Source organism: Tamandua tetradactyla, chromosome 6, assembly GCF_023851605.1.
Source record: "Tamandua tetradactyla isolate mTamTet1 chromosome 6, mTamTet1.pri, whole genome shotgun sequence".
NCBI lineage: Eukaryota > Metazoa > Chordata > Mammalia > Pilosa > Myrmecophagidae > Tamandua > Tamandua tetradactyla.
Genome location: NC_135332.1, coordinates 37312888 through 37331080, shown reverse-complemented (window position 1 = coordinate 37331080; position 18193 = coordinate 37312888). Strand labels below are relative to the sequence as shown.

At 39.1% G+C, this 18193-nt stretch overlaps 1 protein-coding gene and 1 long non-coding RNA gene across 6 annotated transcripts in view; one reads left to right on the top strand and one right to left on the bottom strand.

The window, feature by feature from the left end:
• The window catches only part of LOC143687670 (uncharacterized), a 177454-nt gene extending 170338 nt beyond the window's left edge, over positions 1-7116 (top strand). The window contains exon 4 of the long non-coding RNA XR_013177631.1: positions 6654-7116. This is a non-coding gene — a long non-coding RNA (uncharacterized LOC143687670). The remainder of the gene's footprint in view (positions 1-6653) is intronic.
• Positions 1-18193, bottom strand: part of ANKFN1 (ankyrin repeat and fibronectin type III domain containing 1) — a 436237-nt gene that overhangs the window by 171336 nt on the left and 246708 nt on the right. The window lies entirely within an intron of this gene.

The window sequence follows — 18193 nt, the reverse complement described above, 5'->3', positions numbered from 1 at the left end:
ACAATGGCTGAGATATTCCAAACAGGGTCAAGAGGTTATCCTGGAGGTTATTCCTATGTATTAAATAGATATCACCTGTCTAGTTAAGGTGTAATGGAGAGGCTGGAGGGAACTGCCTGAAAATGTGGAGCTGTGCTCCAGTGGCCATGTTTCTTGAAGATGATTGTGTGATGATATGGCTGTTGCAGTGTGACTGTGTGGTTGTGAGAGCCTTGTGTTTGATGCTCCTTTTGTCTGCCTTATCGATGGACAAGTAAAACATATGGATTAAAAATAAATAAATAATAGGGGGAACAAATGTTAAAATAAATGTAGTGGATTGAAATGCTGGTGATTGGTGAAGGGGAGGGGTAAGGGGTATGGTATGTATGAATTTTTTTTTCTGTTTTCTTTTTATTACTTTTTCTGAATTGATGCAGATATTCTAAGAAATAAACATGATGATGGCTATAAAAAAAAGCAACTAATTAAAAAAAAAATTAAAAAAGGAAGAGTCAGAAGAGAGAGAAGCAATGCAGACCCAAACATTTGGAGATGCAGATAGGACTTGCACTGGGGAGAGCCGTTTGAACCTAGAAGCTGGGAGAGAGGGCCAGCAGAGGGCCATGTGACAGAGAAATCCAAATGAAAATTAGCTGCCTTTCCTCTGAGGAACTGTAAATTTGTAACTAAATAAATCTTAGAAAAGCCAGTCCATTTCTGGTGTATTGCATTCCAGCAGCATTAGCATACTTAAGCAAGCTGTTTTCTTGGAGTTTGTCTCATCTCTACAAACTGTATTCTCAGCTAAGACTGATGACTCTCAGCATCAGTCTCCAATTCTCTAATATTTGATTCATTCAGTGGTAAACATTGGAATGGGAGAGTTAACTCATTCTGGCAGATTACTCTTATATTGGAGGAAGGATAAATTGGATTGGCCAGACCAGGCAGGACCCTAACAATGACTACAGCACCGGGTTGGGATTTGAAAACAATCTTGTTCTTTATTTACCTCCACCCCTTCCCCATCACCCCACCCAGCATTCTCATTAGGAAGTTGACAAGGTTTCCTTTCATATTCAGTGCTCACCCCCCACCCTGCCAATTCTATCTCCACAGTTTGTTCACTTATGTTATTTGTGAATATGTTTCAGTGATTAGATTAAAAGCTCCTCTGAAGACAGGGGTTGAATTTTAATTATTTGATATTATCCTCTTCCAACTCGTTCAGTGCTTGGCCTACTGTGTTGCAAATAGTAAATGCTGGATGAATGTTAAGAACGAGAAGCACTTATTATATGCAAAGCAATGGACTAAGCCCTATGGTGGGGAGGGAATAAAATAAATGAATGAGACATCTTTTCAAAGACAAAGTAGATCTATTTAGTGTGGGTGATGCAACTGATTTTAATAGAAGGCAGAATTAAATAAGTGCCATAAAAAAGTATGAGCAATGTGCTATGGGAGCACAAATAAAGGAGTGATTATTTCCTCTTGGGGTGACGAGTAAAGATTCACAGGAAAGGCTACATTTGAATGGGATCTTGAAGAATGAAGACAATCCACAGGTTGAAAAAAGGGAAGGGAATTGAGTCAAGGCACAGAGTTCCAGGAAGAGTTGGGGAATGAAAAGTGGTCCGGTGGGGCTGGAGTGAATAGTGATGGGCAGATGTAATGAAATTTAGGCTCAAACAGTAGGCAGGGGCTAGAATGGGGAGGTCCTGAATGCTATGAAGGTTATGAAAGGAGTTTGGCCTTTATCCTACAGATGACGGAATTTGAGCAGAAGAGAGTCGGTGAGTTTAAGGTCCCTCTGGTCTAGCCATGGTGGACAATGAGTTGAAGTGATGAGAACTTGGAAGCAGGAAGACATGGATGGTTAGGACCTATGAAAATGTAAATTAGGAGAAGACTGTGGAGTACAACTTTGGAGGCAGAACTTAAAGGACTCTTCAAACGTATGCATGGGGTTAGGGGAGGAAGTATGTGTGAGAGAGAGAGAGAGAGAGAGAGAGAGAGAGCGCAAAGTTGAAGATGACGCCAAGTTTTAACCTGGGTGATGGACATATAATGATCATGAATTGATTATTGATCAACTGATTAAGCATAGAGATTATCTGGGCATCATGTTGTGATCTGGTCACTGTTTACTTAGGGTAAAGAACAGGAGGCTGAGTCTTTGGAGCCATGGGAATGTGCGTAAACTGCTTTAAGGAGCCATTTGTGAGGAGAGGTAGAAGGTTGTGATAGATGAACTGGAAACAAGCAAGGCCATTTGCAGAGGCCATGGGTTAGAGTCTCCCTAGGAAGTTCAGCCCCTTGGGAATGGGGAGTTTGAGCCAGGGCCCTGGTGCTATTCCTCACTGGCTACATGGCCTTGGGAGAGTTCCTTCCTCCCTTCTTCCCTTCCCCCTGCCTCCCTGCCTCCCTGCCTCCCTCCCTTTCTCCCTTTCTCTCATCCATCATCTCTAGGCCTCAGTTTTCCTTGTAAGATGAGGGATTTGGGAACTCCTTTTTGTGTACTGTCCTCTGATTTCAGACGTGCAACATTTAGAGTATCAGAAGAATACTTGTGAAACGAGGCCAAAGCCCACCAACATCAAAATTCAGTCATGTCCACTCTCCCCTGCAAATCCTGCCCGTATTCTGAGAGTGTCCATACATTACTGCAAATGTACTTCTGCCTTGCGGTTAGTTCCATGTGGTTTGTCTGAAGATATAAATTTAAACTGATCACTTTTGGATGGCCATTTTCAAACATTTTTTCACTCTTTTTTTTTTTTCAGCAGATATTTCTTTTATGGGGTGTCTTTTGATCAGAGTCTCAAAATTAAATTATGGAAAGAAAGTGTCAGTCCCTTACTGTGGTCAGCAAAGAGTCTGGCCAGTCTGCTTCCGCTCTGTAATCCCCTGACCTCCCGCAGGGCGCGGGTGCTCAAGAACAGCCCCGATTCTTTTCAAAACTAAAATGTGCTACTTATCGAAAGCTTCTAAAAGGGGAACAAAAAATAGGAAAAGAAAACTAACACCCCAGGGTGCATCTGAACATGCTTATTATGTGTGAAGTTGTGAGCAATGAATGTGAAACTCGTCCTCCTCCTCCCTCTCAATTTCTAAGCCCCAAGGGAAAAAGAAAGTGGGAGGTTGGGGGGTGAGGTGGGGGAGGGTATTGGCTATTCAATCCAAAGCAGACCTTTTCAAAAGGTGCAGACTGTTCGTAGACATGTTATTTATTGATTATTTTGTTTTAAGCACCGGTGGACCTTTCAACCTAAAAGCAAAGGCCCCCACATATCCTGAGAAACCCTCTTTTTGGAATTTTTCTCTACGTCTTGGAGAATAGAGGCATGGAACTCAAAAATGCTCTTCAGAAAAGAAATGGTCCATGTGACTTCTGGTGCGATCTGATGACAGTGTTTATCTGAACTAATCATGTGAGATTTTCCAGTGTCACATTTTTGAGAAATGGGATTGATTCTCTCAAGGAGGCTACAAACACTTCACTGAAAGCTTTCCAAGAACTGCTTCATCCTGCCTCTCAGCAGCCTCTCGCCAGGCTGTAACACTGATGTGATAATCGGGGTCCGCGCTTCTGAAAAGTGTGCTTGTTCTGGCTGCCACCCTCCTTTCAGTCATCATTAGAATTCTCCAGCTATGAATCCCCTATTGTCTGTACGGGGCCTGGATCCCCCACACCATGCCGAGGAAGGAATGTGAGCCTTCCAGGTCTGGTCCTAAGTCCCAACCGTATCCAGCGGGTCACAAAGCCCCATTTATATGCAACTCCAAAGTTTTATCATAATTCTTTATCTGCCCAGCCCCATATATCCTCTAGGGCAGTCATTTGGTAATGAAGTCCATTTATCCTCATTTTCTCAATTGACACACTTAACATTCTAATATTTATGTTCACACTGTCCTCATTTTGGAAGTCAGAGATACTATAGTAGACAAGTGGCATTGCTGAGGGATAACTGAACCACACAGAAGAGTTTGTCATAGTCTGATACATGATGTGGTTTGTCGTATTACCAGTCATTGCTCCACAAATAGTTACTTGTAATAGCTTGGTGGAAAAATGATAATAAGTGCTGCCATTTATCAAATAGCCCCTGTGAGTCATGCAGCAAAATCACAAATCCTCACATCCTACAAAGTAGGATCATCTGCTTTAACTGAGGGGGAAACTAAAGGTCAGAGAGACTAATTGTTTATGTACTATGTGGCTGAGCTGAGATTCAAACTCGGAACTCTGACTGCAAAGCTTATGTCATTTCCACCACACTCCTTTGCCTCTTACCAGAAATGTATTTCAGGAGAAGTTGTTTTAAATAACTATAAGATACTTGTTTTTCATCATAAATGTACTAAGTAGTGTGAACTTCGGGCTGTTAGAAAAGCTTTGGCTAACTGAGTAATGCGATCTGCTCTGATAATGTCAGGTCAGAGGAGGAATTCGTCGCATAGATTTCACCTATCAATAGGTGGCAGTATTCACCTAAATCTCTTCAAGAGGTGTCCGCATAGGTCACTTACAACTATCCCCAAGGCCATCTATAATCTTCGATATACTGGATTTTATCATAATGAATAGCATTCACAATAAATGGGTTGCTAACTGGATCTCGGTCATGCCTCTGCATCGTGACAGTTGGACTGTTTTGGGGTTTGTGGTAGAGGAATATGATCCGTCATGGAGAAGCTGGGGTCCTTCTCTAGTCACAGTGTTCGTTTTCTCCATCTTTATTTGCAAATCAAAGCCAAAGACGACTTTTGTGTCTTCACTTATTCTAAGAAAGTTGTGCTGAATTCTCAAAGAATTAAAATTGAAATCATTAATGTCCCAGGATTTGATAATTCATAAACGGGAGGAGTTTGCTCAGATTAGGACAACAGAGCAACCTGCAGGCTGAATGGTTTCAACTTCTTCAAAATCATATATACACAAACATCTATCCGTCAAGCCTTTTGAATCTTCACAAGAGACTGTGAAAACTGGGTTTTTAAAAAATGTATAGAATCAATATATAGGTAAAAGTGATCAAATTGGTGAGTCAAAATACCAAAGAATAAATGACTTGGCTGAAGTTTAGGCAAGTTCTTTCATCCTCTTCCTCTTCCTTCTTTTGTAAAGGAAATCAATATCAAAATACCTATAGAAGTTCCTCAGAAAGTTAGATATAGAATTACCATATGACCTGGTAATTCCACTCCTAGGCATATATCCAAAGAAATCAAAAACAGGAACTCAAACAGATAGCTGTACACCAATGTTCATAGCAAAATTATTCACAATAGCTGAAAGGTAGAAGCAACCCAAGTGTCCATCAGCAGATGAATGGATAAACAAAACACGGTATATTAATGGAAAATGGAATATTATTCATCTGTTAAGAAGGAATGAAATTCTGATATGTTTTAATATGAATTAACCTTGAAAATATTATTCTGAATGAAAGGAGTCAGACACAAAAGGCCGCATATTGTATGATTTGGTTATATGAAATATCTAGAAATAGCAAATTAATAGGGAGAATAAGTAGATTAGAGTTTCCAGGAGATGAGGAAAGGGGGGAAGGGGCAGTCGTTGCTGGCTGGGTATAGCGCGTGTAAAAAATGCCTATAGTTCGAAGCATTAACAGAGAATCAGTCAATTTTCTAGCTGCCATCAGGAGGCTGTGTAGTCAGATTTCATTTTATAAAGCTAAGAAAACAGCACGGTGGTAGATTAAAGGATAAAAAGAGAAGCCAAAAGATTCTTAGATCTATTTTTATATTGGCTTTTCCAGTTTCATTTGGAATACTTGGAATTGGTCATCATCAGTGATGACTAAAAAGCATTTAGGAATCAGATATGATGAGGAATCCTAATTTCCTTGAAGCTGACTCAAGTAAGATTCTCAGGAATCCAGCTTCTCTCAAAAGAGTTAAGATTGAGTGGTAGATGAAGGAAGAAGTCCTTATATATAGTATATTCACCTTCTCTTTTATGTCCCCAAAGGGAACGAATGTCTCTCTCCTCTCTCCTTATAGTATTTGTAACTATGTTTAGTGCTCTCAGTACAGCCTACCATCATTAGCGCTTCTTGGGTTTCTACCAACTTTTCTTATTGAATTGTAAACTCCATGAGAGTAAGACTCAGACCATACCAACCTTTGAGTTTCCCTCTCGGCTCAAGGATTGGGGCTCTGTGCATGGTAGGTGATGTTCAATTGAACTGAAATAATGAGAACTCTGAAGAACTGATTTTATACTACTGTCCTTATATTTAAAGAAAAATTGCAGCTTGGCTGTTGAATGCTACTCATGGATCACATTTCTTATTTCTCATCTGGTTCTTCCATTTTAGGACAGCATTGGTAAGTGACTGTAGACATATCATGTTAAAGATCACAACCGGCCCCCCAACCCCCATCCCTGGAACCATTAACTAACTACTTTTATATCCTTAGCAGGGTCACCTTATTTTGGAGAATGCCGTAGTCATCTGAAGGTTAACTGCAGAGTGATAAAAAAGCAGTTGCACAGGACATAAGTAACCTACATCTAGTGTATCATTAAAATCACTAATGCTTCCTGCCTTTGTGGCTTGGGGGCCAGACCTAAACGGAAAAAGCTGATCATTACCATGCAGTTTTCTAATGGCAGCTATCATTGTTTCCCATATTAGGGCAAAGCTAAGCATAAGAGGAGACAGTTATCTTCAAAAGCCTACAAAATTACTCTCAACCTATTAGGCATATCAGGAGATATTGCCACACTCGTGAAATGAATTATCCAGCTGAATATCACTGGGATAATGAAGTTGTCAACAGCAACAGAGCAGCTGCAGATTTTCCGACAGTGTGACTGTTCTGGCCATTCAGGGACATACCAGGAAGGAAATCATCGTATTGTCCGCCACATTCCGAACCCCATCCCCAGCCATGGTGAGAAACCTGATACCCCTCTGAGGACATGGCCATAAGAAAACAACAATAACAAGCCGTGGAGAGCAAGCATCCATTCCCATGGTCTCCCCTGCTGCACTTTGCTAGAGCCTCTTCCCTCCCCCTGCCTCAATCTGTCACCCTCTTAAAAAAATGACCATGACAAGAGTGTGAGTTTAGATTCTTTCCCTCCAAATAAACATTTCACAATGGGTTCCCTTAGCCTTTGTTAACTTCTAAATAAGCAGCAGTCCCACCAGAAAGCTTTAACTACGGGGGTAGGATTTACACCTCTCCTAGGAATCAAAGATGCAGGCAGGCTGAATGGTTCCTTTCTGTACAAGGGCCTGAGCAGGTGGATATTTAGTGCCTCGACATCAACTGCGATCTTGTCAGAGATTCTCCTGACCGTGTCGCTGCTGTTGTTTTTACACTTTCAGCTTCCTTCTCTGCAAGGTGAGGGGGTCAAACTAGATGATCTTCAAAGGCCACTTCCAGCTCTAACATGCTACGGTCTCAATAGGCTAATAGAGCACTTAGCACGTAAAAGGACATCTCTGTCAAGAAGACAAAATCTTTTATTTCTAACCAGCTACTTTTGGTTTGTATATGTTCCAGTACTTCACAGTCAATATATGTGACCTCTCTTTCCCTAGAGATGTCTATTTATCAGGAAGGTTTGGTTAAAAAAAAAAAAAAAAACGAATGTAGACATACCTTGTTCATTAATAGGACCCTAAATCTATTCAGATTTTCTTGGGATAAAGCCAAGCCAACATGATATTTCCATTGGTGGGCCTGGTACTATTACAATATTGTAGGGGAGCATTCGATCGTTTGATTGTTCTAGGTGTCCCTCTCTGTTTACTCAGTGGGTTCTGATTTGTTTAAGTAATCTGGGTAGTTTGGGTAGACAGAAAAACATAGAGAAAATTCTCTTCCCATCACATTTATATTTTTCTCCTGAGCGTTAACTGAAATGGCCTTTAAAACTCATCCAGGGGTATTTCTGTTTGGAGTTTAAGTCCAAGGCTTAAGTTGAATTCAAAGCCTTGAAGGCCAGAAAGGGTCCTCTCACATTTGGTTAACTACTAAATAAATAAATCTCTGAAGAGACCTTCTCTCTTTAACAGGTTCTTTTCCCCCTTTTACTCCACAGACTAAGAGTCCCTTAGATAATATTTGCATGGTTGGCTTACGACCCAGTCCCCTCCCAAATTGCCTACCTTCCTATCCCCACAAGAAATGCCTCACCATTTTGACAAATGGAAGTCTTCTTGGTTTATCTCTCTAGCTTCATGACATCAAATCTTAAGAGAGAAAAAAAATTCTTTGTAATTAATCATGGTGAAAATTTAAAGTACTAAGGTAAAAAAGAAGTGAGGAAGTTAATCATGTTTGCACATTCAAACCTAACAATGAAGTCCTATGCCAAGTGATTAGAACCAGCAATTATAAATATAGTCCTCATGGTCAGTCAAACCCTGGACTGTAATATCACTTTATCCATTAAAATGCCTTGAATGAAAGCAAAAAAATTCCTCTCCTTTCTTCTAAAAGCGTTGGATCAAATTTTCTGCACCTAAAACACACTGCAACAAAAAAACATTCAATAATTGGAGAATAAAGAAAAAAGAGGGAAAAAATAATCAAAGAAAGTTGAAGGAGTTGTAATAACACTTTTTGAGAAAGGTTTAAAGATTCAACTCATTAAATTTTAGCCTCATCTCTCTTATTTCAATCTTCCCCTCACAGATGTTGGCACAGCCCTTTTATGCCTGGCTGAGTACTTCTGTCTTAGGACTACTATCCCACTTTCTTTCCCTCACCCTGTCCCAGACTCTGAACTCCCATGAGAGCAGACACAGTCGGGTCTGAATGGGGTGCTCCAGCCGCTCTGTAAGATTGTTTGCCAGAGCTTTGTGAAGAACTGTGTACTTTGAGAACAAGTACTCAAAGTAATTCTCTGGCATTGTCAACCCCACCGGATGCACCTCGCAGGAGAGCAAAGGCATTGAATGGAATTAGAGGCTCAATGGTTTATTCACTTCATTCATTATTTGGGGGCGGGGGGGAATCCAAGACTTTGTTCAAACAGAATTAGAAGGAGAGCAACAGGCGCCTTCCATCTAGAGGATAGTGTACTCTTGGTTTGAAAGGGAGCCTGTAATGTTTCACTTATTACTCAGACATGTAACACTCAAACTCATTGTATCAAATACAACTGGAGCTAGTTACTCACTTTCACTGCTTCAGAGATTTACCTTTAGCATCAAGGAATTTTCATGGATGGTCCAATTCCAAAATTCACTTACTTGTCAAAGCAAACAAACAAACAAAAAAGACAGAGAAAAGATACACACTCTCCTCCGGATATATTTTAGTGAGAAAATCAAGCGTTTAGAAGCATTCACACTTCATCAACCAAATATTAATTTAGTGCAATGTGGCATGGACAGGAGAAATTGTGGCTATTTTAATTGACTGAATTAAACCAATATGCTGAACAGTGAAGCCTGGTGAAAAGCATTTGCATGAACAAGAAGAGCTCATTTTTGAGCTTGGCAGCACTGAGTGGTTGAGGCTGAGAGCAGATCCCTGCCTGAGAAGGTATCAGTCATCACACAAAGACTCAGATTTAGAGTGAAATGGCTTTAGATCTGTTTTAAAAGTCTGTTATTTTCAGCTAACCTAAAATCACCTCCTTCTTCTAGTCTACACATCTGTACCTTCCTCTACTGCACCCAATGTCTCCTATTGTAGAAATAAATTCAGTGCATTGGGAATTAAATGCCAGTCAGTATCAGGTGATGTGTGTTAAAGATTTGGATTTGCTATTTATTAGCTGAGACTTATGGGCAAGACACTTGATTCTGAGTCTCAATCTCCTTATCTATATAATGAAATGAATAGTAGTCACCTGCAAAAGACTCTAATAGACACATCACAATAGAATAAATGGCCAATAAGCACATGCAAGAATGCTCAACATGATTAGTCATCAGATACTTGGCAAATAAAATAACAATGGGTTCTATTCTATATCCACAAAAATGCCTAAAATCAAATGTTGGTGGAGATGTGGAATAACTGGAATGCACAGAGATTGCTGGTGGGAGTTAAAATGATATAAGTTTGGAGAACTGTTTGTCAGTTTCTTGTAAAGTTAAATATAACTTATGACTGAGCAATTCCACTCTTGAAAGTCAATACCCACAAAAAGTGATTGTATAAAAAATAGCCAAACTGGAAACAGTACAAATGTAATTAATAGGATAATTTACAAACACACTATGGTACATTCATGCAATGTAATATTACTCAACAATGAAAAGGAATGACATATAACAATGTGATAAGTTTCAAAAAACATTATATTGAGCAGAAGAAGTCAGGTACAATAGAATACCTACTGCATGACCAAGAGCTGGAAGAACTGATTGACAGTGATGAAAATCAGGACAATGGCTACCTGGAACTGGGGTGGTGGTAGACTGACCAGAAAGGGGCATGAGAGAGATTTTGAACCTGTTGGAAGTGTTCTATATTTTGATTTAAGTGCAGTTTGGTAGAAGTACACAATCATCAAAATACATCTCACTGAACACCTAAAATCTGTCCATTTTATTTTATATGAATTCTACTCCATGTTTTTTAAAAGCCTACCCTGGCTACCTTACAAAGATGTTGGAGAATCCAGTGAGATTTGAAGCAAATGTAAAATGCCACTTAAATATGGGTTGATACCATTTGATAGATAAGAACAATTATAGACTAGTTTCTAAGAATGGACAGGCATATGGAGACATGAATTTAGAGACAGAATACGAGACCCCAGGATGTGAACCCAGGCTGCAGGCAGCCCAAGGACTAAGGACTAGATTGAGAGCAGCCCACTTTCTAATTCAAGACCAGGTCTGCTGCTTGCCTATATCATGCCTTTGTGAGAATCAGAAAAACGAACTTCTCCTTCCCCTCACCATGGCACACTGCTTGGGGAGCAAAGCCAGGCTGGATTTCAGACCCCCACTCCCTCCTCCACCCTCTAGGTCAGGCCTGATTGTGCCAGCACAATCTGCATAGCTGTATATGAGGTCCTTCCCCAAGGCCTTTGTACCTATTACTCCATCTGCCCAAAACATTTGTCTGCTTGTTTTCACAGGACTGGCACCTTTTCATCCATCAGGTCTTGACTTGAACCATTTCCTCAGAGAGGAAATATCCTCCCCTCATCTCTTTTACTCCCTATCTCAGCATCCTATTGTTTTCCTAAAAGCACTAACCACAATTGATAATTATTATTTCTGTACATGGTCTTTGTTGGTCTCCCTCTTCTAGACTGTGAGTTCCAGGAAGCAGGAAATTTTTCGCTTATTCACCAATATCCTAAGGTATCACATAGTATCTAACACTTGGGAGGTGTTCTCTAAATGTTTGATGAATAACAAAGTCAAATGCAGACTGAGAAGTTTGGGGAAGTGTGAGATTGAAAGCTGGTGACTTTCCCAGTGAGCAAGAAGAGAGCAAAGACCTAAACAACTGGAAGCTAGCAGGGGAAAGGAAGTGTCCATTGAGGACCATGTCCCAGGGATATCATGGAGGGCCACAGATCAGGCAGCTAGGGAAGTAGTTGGGATTAGGAGACTCGGAGAAAGCAGGAAGCAACATGCAGAAAGGGTGTGTGTTCAGGGTTCAACTATAGGAGACAGGGAATCCAAGCACTAGGAGAATGGGTCAGAGTAAGATTAGTGGAAAGAATGATTAGAGGCCAGCCCAGAACTTGAGTTCAAGTTATATATACTTAAATAGTCTTTATACTCATGCACTCTGGGTATATAAGAGGCAATGCTGGACCACACATGGGGTTAAATCAAAACACCTCTGGGAGTAGACAGCACACACAAGTAGAAAATCAAACATCTTCTCATACAAAAGTACCATTTGATTAAGCAGGTCAGTGCCAAGTTGGGGATGAGGAGAATCACAGAAAACAGGAGTGCTGTGGGATGGATCAAAGCACACTTCTGATAACCACACCGTATCAATCGGGATGTGGAGAGCAGGTCCCCCACAGTCAGATCAACACTTGGGGATGGGAGGGTGGGGGAATGGGAATGTCCACTTGGGAATAAGATGTTCTGAAATGGCTTTTTCTTTTTAGAACAAAATCTTCAATTGGATCATAGAACTGAAGGGGAGATTTTACAAAAAGTTCTAGGTTCTGGGACCAGAGACTGATCACAAAATAATATCTTGCATTTGTGTGGGGCTTTACTACTTACAGAGTCCTTTATTCCCACCAGCTTTTTAGAGTGGGAAGCATCTGAGTTAACACATGAAAAAACTGAGGCCAGAGTTTCATGGTTGGAAGGTGAGTAAAAGTTATTTCCACATTTTTGGAGGGCAATTGTTTGCATATAACACCACTTTCAGTAACAGTGGATGGCAGGACTTGGCTGCACCATTGTAGAACATTATTTAATTGAAAGCTAAATTATTTTGATGCCCATTCAGTGGTTTCCTTACAAACAACATGAACAAATAACTCTCACTGGCATTGGTAAAGCTGATAACAAAATGAACTTCCTAATAAAGTCAGTCTCCATGAAATACATGATCACGTGATACGTGATCAGGTCAGCTAGACTCGTGGTCCACTTTATCCCATGATCCACCTATACAAAATGTTCCAAGGATTATGAAGTTAGAAGGACTGGTTGTTTTCTTTACTGGCAAATTTCAAAGTGAGGGATATTCCCAAAATATCTTAGGGAATCTTTAATGAAATGTCACCATAAATGTCTTAAAATTCTTTAAAATATGCTTATGCAATTTATTATGGTGGATTTCTGTGGTTTATGCCTCCTCAGCATCCCATTTTTTGAATGGTAACAGAACCTTGATTTCCCATTGAATAATCACTCCTCCAACACCCTAAATACCTGTGGTTTTGGTGAGGGTGAACCTTATCAGCTTTCCCAGTGACAGTGAGAGTATAGTACTTTCCCTCTCACACCCCCTCAGAGATTGGTTCAGAGAGGGGCACCATGTCTCAAGCTAGGCCAATGAAAATTAGCCTTAGGGTTTTGCTGGAACTTACAGTTGGGGCCATCTACATAATTTTCAGGTGCAAAAGTAAAATGTGGGGACTGTATTCGAAAGCAGGAAAAAGTATGCTATTAAAGGTACTAAAATAGAGTTTTTCCCTTTAAAAATATTTTATCAGTTATGCAGTGTAATGGGAGTAATGGCAATACATGCATAATAACATAACTTATAAATTACACGCAAAATATTTTTAGTATCATAATTTTATAAAATACAATAAATAATGACACTCTGTAAATGTGATATGTTGCTTGACCATAAGGTTCTTCGGGCTTCCTTTTCTGACAATTCATTTTTTAGGTCATCAAAATTTATACTTTTAGCAACTTCATTTTCAGTTGATATGGTGCTGGAAGTTCTAGCCAGTGAAAGAAAATATAAGAAAAGGAAATAAAGATATACAGATTAAAAAAAGCAATAAATAAAACTGTCCCTACTTGTAGATTAAATAATTATCAACATAGAAATTCTTAAGGAATTTACAAAAAGATTCCTAGAACTAATAAGTTAGGTTGCAGAATACAAGATAAACACAAATTTAAGTGTTTGTGTATACTAGCAATAAACATGTGAACTGAATTTAAAAATGCAATACCATTTGTAATTACTCAAAATATGAAATACTTCATTGTTAATCTAACAAATACTCAGGTTATAAACTACAAAATACTGATAAAAGAAATCAGAGAAGACACTAATAAATGGAGAAACATACTGTGTTCATTGACTGGAAGACTCCACAGAGTAAAGATGTCCATTTTCCTCAAGTTAATATGTAAGTTTAGTCAATTCCTATCAAAATCTTAGTAAGACTTTTGTAGCTAAGGAAAATACTATTTTAAAAATAATCTTTTGGAAAGACCAAGTAAGTCTAATTGCTAAAGTTATTTTGAGAAAGAAAAATAAAATAAGAGGAATCAATTTACCCTATATCAAGACTTATCAAATAGCTACAGAAATCAAACATGTGCGGTTCTGGGGGAAAACAGACATTTAGACAAGAGATCAGAATAGACAGTTGTGCTGGTGTGAAAATGTTATGTCCCCCGGAAAAGCCATGTTCTCTTAATCCTCATTCAATATTGTTTAGGATGGAATTCTTTGACTAGATTGTTTCCATGGAGATATAATCCACTCAATTATGGATTATTAAAAAAAAAGTGTGATTTTTGATGAGATGGAGCCGTGATTCCACTCATTTAAGATGCATTTTGATTAGTTTATTGGAATTCTTTAAAAGGTGAAACATTTTGGAGAGTGTTCAGAGCTGACAGAGCCAACCTGAGACCCAGATGTTTGCAAAATGTAGATACAGAAAGTAAATGCCCCTGGGAAAGCTGTTTGAAACCAGAAGCCAAAGACCCCAGCATCCACCAGCCACATGTCTTCTCAGCTGGCAGAGGTGTTCTGGACCCATCAGCCTTTCTTGAATCAAGGTATTTTTATCTGGATGCCTTAGTTTGGATATTTTTATGGCCTTAGAACTGTAAACTTGCAACATAATAAATTTTCTTTTAAAGGCCATTCCATTTCTTGTATATTGCACTCCCGTAGCTTTAGCAAACTGAAATAGCAATTTAGAAATTAACCAATATATATTAAAAAAAAAAGAAATTAACCAATATAAATATGGCCAACAGAGGTTTGTTTTTTTTTACATGGGCAGGTACCGGGAAATGAACCTGGGTCTCTGACATGGCAGGCAAGAACTCTACCACTGAGGCACTGTCGCACCACCCCTAACAGAGTTTTGACAAAAGTGCAAAAGTAATTCAATGGAGGAAAGATAGTTTTTTCAGCAAATGGTGTTGAAGCAATTGGACATCCATAGGCAAGAAAATGAACCTTGACCTAAATCTTACTCCATATACAAAAATTCACTCAGAATGAATTATGGAGGGTCACGGGTAGTTTCGTGGTTAGAATGCCCACCTTTCATGTGGAAGACCCCGGGTTCAATTCCCAGACCATGCACCCTGTTCTGGTTTGCTAGCTGCTGGAATGCAATATACCAGAAACAGAATGGCTTTTAAAAAGGGGAATTTAATAAGTTGTTAGTTTACAGATCTAAGGCCGAGAAAATGTCGCAATTAAAACAAGTCTATAGATATGTCCAATCTAAGACATCCAGGGAAAGATACCTTGGTTCAAGAAGGCCGATAAAGTTCAGAGTTTCTCTCCCAAGTGGAAGGGCACATGGTGAACACAGAGTTCCTCTCTCATCTGGAAGGGCACATGGTGTCATCTGCTAGCTTCTTCTCCTGGCTTCCTGTTTCATGAAGCTCCCCAGGAAGCATTTTCCTTTTTCATCTCCAAAGGACACTGCTGGTGGACTCTGCTTCTCGTGGCTATGTCATTCTGCTCTGCTGTCTCTGAATTTCTTATTCTCCAAGGTGTTCCCTCTTTTATAGGACCCCAGAAACTAATCAAGATCCACCCAAATGGGTGGAGACACATCTCCCCCAGTCTAGCTTAACAGCCGTGCTTGATTGGGTTATATCTCCAGGGAGATGATCTAATTACAATTTCAAAGCACAGTGTTGAATAGGGATTATTCTGCCTTTACAAAATGGGATTTTGATTAAAACATGGCTTTTCTAGGGTCCACACATCCTTTCAAACCAGCACAACCCTCCCCCCCCCCCCCAAAAAAAAGAATCATGGACTTAAATGTAAAATGTGAAACTAAAGGACTTCTAGAAAGAACACTGAGTAGAAAATCTTCAGGATCTAGATCTAGGCAACAAGGTCTTAAAGGGAAAAATTAAGAAACTGGACTTCATCAAAATGAAAACTTTTGCACTGTGAAAGATCGTCTTAAGAGGATGAAAAGTCAAGCTGCAGACTGGGAGAAAACATTTGAAAATAACATATATGACAAAGGACTTGTATCTGGGATATGTAAAGGACTCTAGTATCTAAAATATATAAAGAAAACTCTACTATAAAAATCAATCATTCTAATTAGAAAATGAGCAAAAGACAGGAAGAGACCTTTAATTGAAGAAGTGTCCTGATGACAGATAGGCACATGAAATTATATTCAACATCATTAGCCATTAGGGAAATGCAAATTAAAACCACAATGAGATTTTGCTACTCAGCTATCAGAATGGCAAAATTTTAAAATGTGCTGGTGAAGACATGGAGAAAGTGGATCACTTATACATTGCTTGTGGGAATGTTAAATGCTACTCTGGAAAAATAGTTTGGCAGTTTCTTAAAAAAAACTAAACATGGAACTTTTATGTAGCCCAGCAATTGCATTCTTGGGCATTTAACCCAGAGAAATGAAAACTTATGTTCACACAAAAACCTATAACATAGATGTTTATAGCAGCTTTATTGACAGTAGCCCTAAACAGGAAACAACACAGATGTCCTTCAATGAGTGAATGGTTAAGCAAAATGTTCTACATCCAAATCATAGAATACCACTCATGAATAAAAATGAACAGACTTTTGATGCACCTATAACCAGGATGAATCTTCAGAGAAAAATGCTGGGTGAAAACAGCAATTCTAAATAGGTATATAGTGTAAGATTCCATATATATAACCTTCTTGAAAGGACAAAATTATAGAAATGGAAAACAGATTAGTGTTGTCAGAGGCTAAGGAGGAGCTGGGGTGGGAAGGAAGAGGGTGTGGTTATAAAAGGCCAACATGAGTGATCTTTGTTTGATGGACATGTCCTGTGTCATGACTGTATCAACATCAATGCCCTGGCTGTGATATTACATAAAGTGTAGGACATTACCACTGGGGGACACTGGGTCAAGATTACCTATATTATTTCTTATATCAGCCTGTGGACCTGCAATTATCTCAAAATAAAAAGTTTAATAAAAAATATTCTAGGGAGTGCAAAGTTAGTTCAGTGGTAGAATTCTCACCTGTCATGTGGGAGACCCGGGTTTTGATTCCTGATCCAAGTTCTTCCCCAAAAAAACAAACAAGCAAAACAAAAGAAACAAGCAAACAAAAATTCAATAAAATGGTGCGGCAATAATGGGATACTTATATGGAAAAATAATGAGATGTGACCCTGCCATATGGCATACAAAAACAACAACAGCAAGGCTAATCTGCCGTGGAAATAGCCTGCTTTAATAGTCTAGTTTAATCCCCTCTCAATGTACCTCCCCATAAGGTAGAATCATGATCTAAAGACTAAAGCAAGCATTATGGAGTGGTTCTGGTAATACCATGGCCATGTCTACCTGGAGAGCAACAAACTGGTGCTTAACTCTCAATGTGTTTTATACAAACCAGTTAGTCCAATGGCCTGGAGGCATGAGGTCTTGTTCAGCACTGTTTTTCCAGAGTCTAATGCTATGCTTTGTACAATATACAAAATCAGTATGTATTTGTTGAATGGTAGGTTGAATAAAAAGACACTTTCAGAATTCTACTAATTCTGCTTGCTCATAGTTGGACTGCGTTGATTGTACCTCAAATCTAAAGGAATTGTTGGTGCTCAGGTTCCCTGGCATTGAAGTCCAAGGGAAAGACAGAGGTACTTGTATGAAAATTCAGTATTCAACAAGATTAAGGGAAACTGCCTTGTATACCAGACAGAGCATGCTAGCATATGATATAGCCCAGCAAATCCATTCGTATAGTTACACCATCCACAAGTGTGCAGCATTTAACATGAATAAACAGGGTACATTTCATTGCAGTAGTGCTTCTAGTCTCCAGAAGCTGGAATCAATCATACTATTGAATGTATTTAAATAAACCATCATAATCCTTACAGTGGAATACTATGCAGCTACTAAAAATGACATGGTAATTTGTCTTACTGACAAGGATATTCAAGACAAATTTTAAAATGCAAGATCCAGAACAGTTCTCACTTTAGTGTAAAAAAATGTATAGTATGTCTCTAGGTTTGGTAGTATAGACATAGAAGAAGTTGAAATATATACACTAAGTTATTAACATGGCTCTCTTAGGAGGGGATAGGATTATAAGGGACTTTGTACTCTATTTCTGTGTTGTTCAAATACTTGCTATTAATATTAAAACTTTTCTGTCAAATATTTTTTCTTTTAAAGAGCTTTTGGAGTTTGAGAGGCTTGTGTTTGAATTCTAGCACTTCCATAATCTATGTAACTTTGGATAAGTTACTTACTTTCTCAGTAAGTAATTTTAGGAGCCAGTTTCC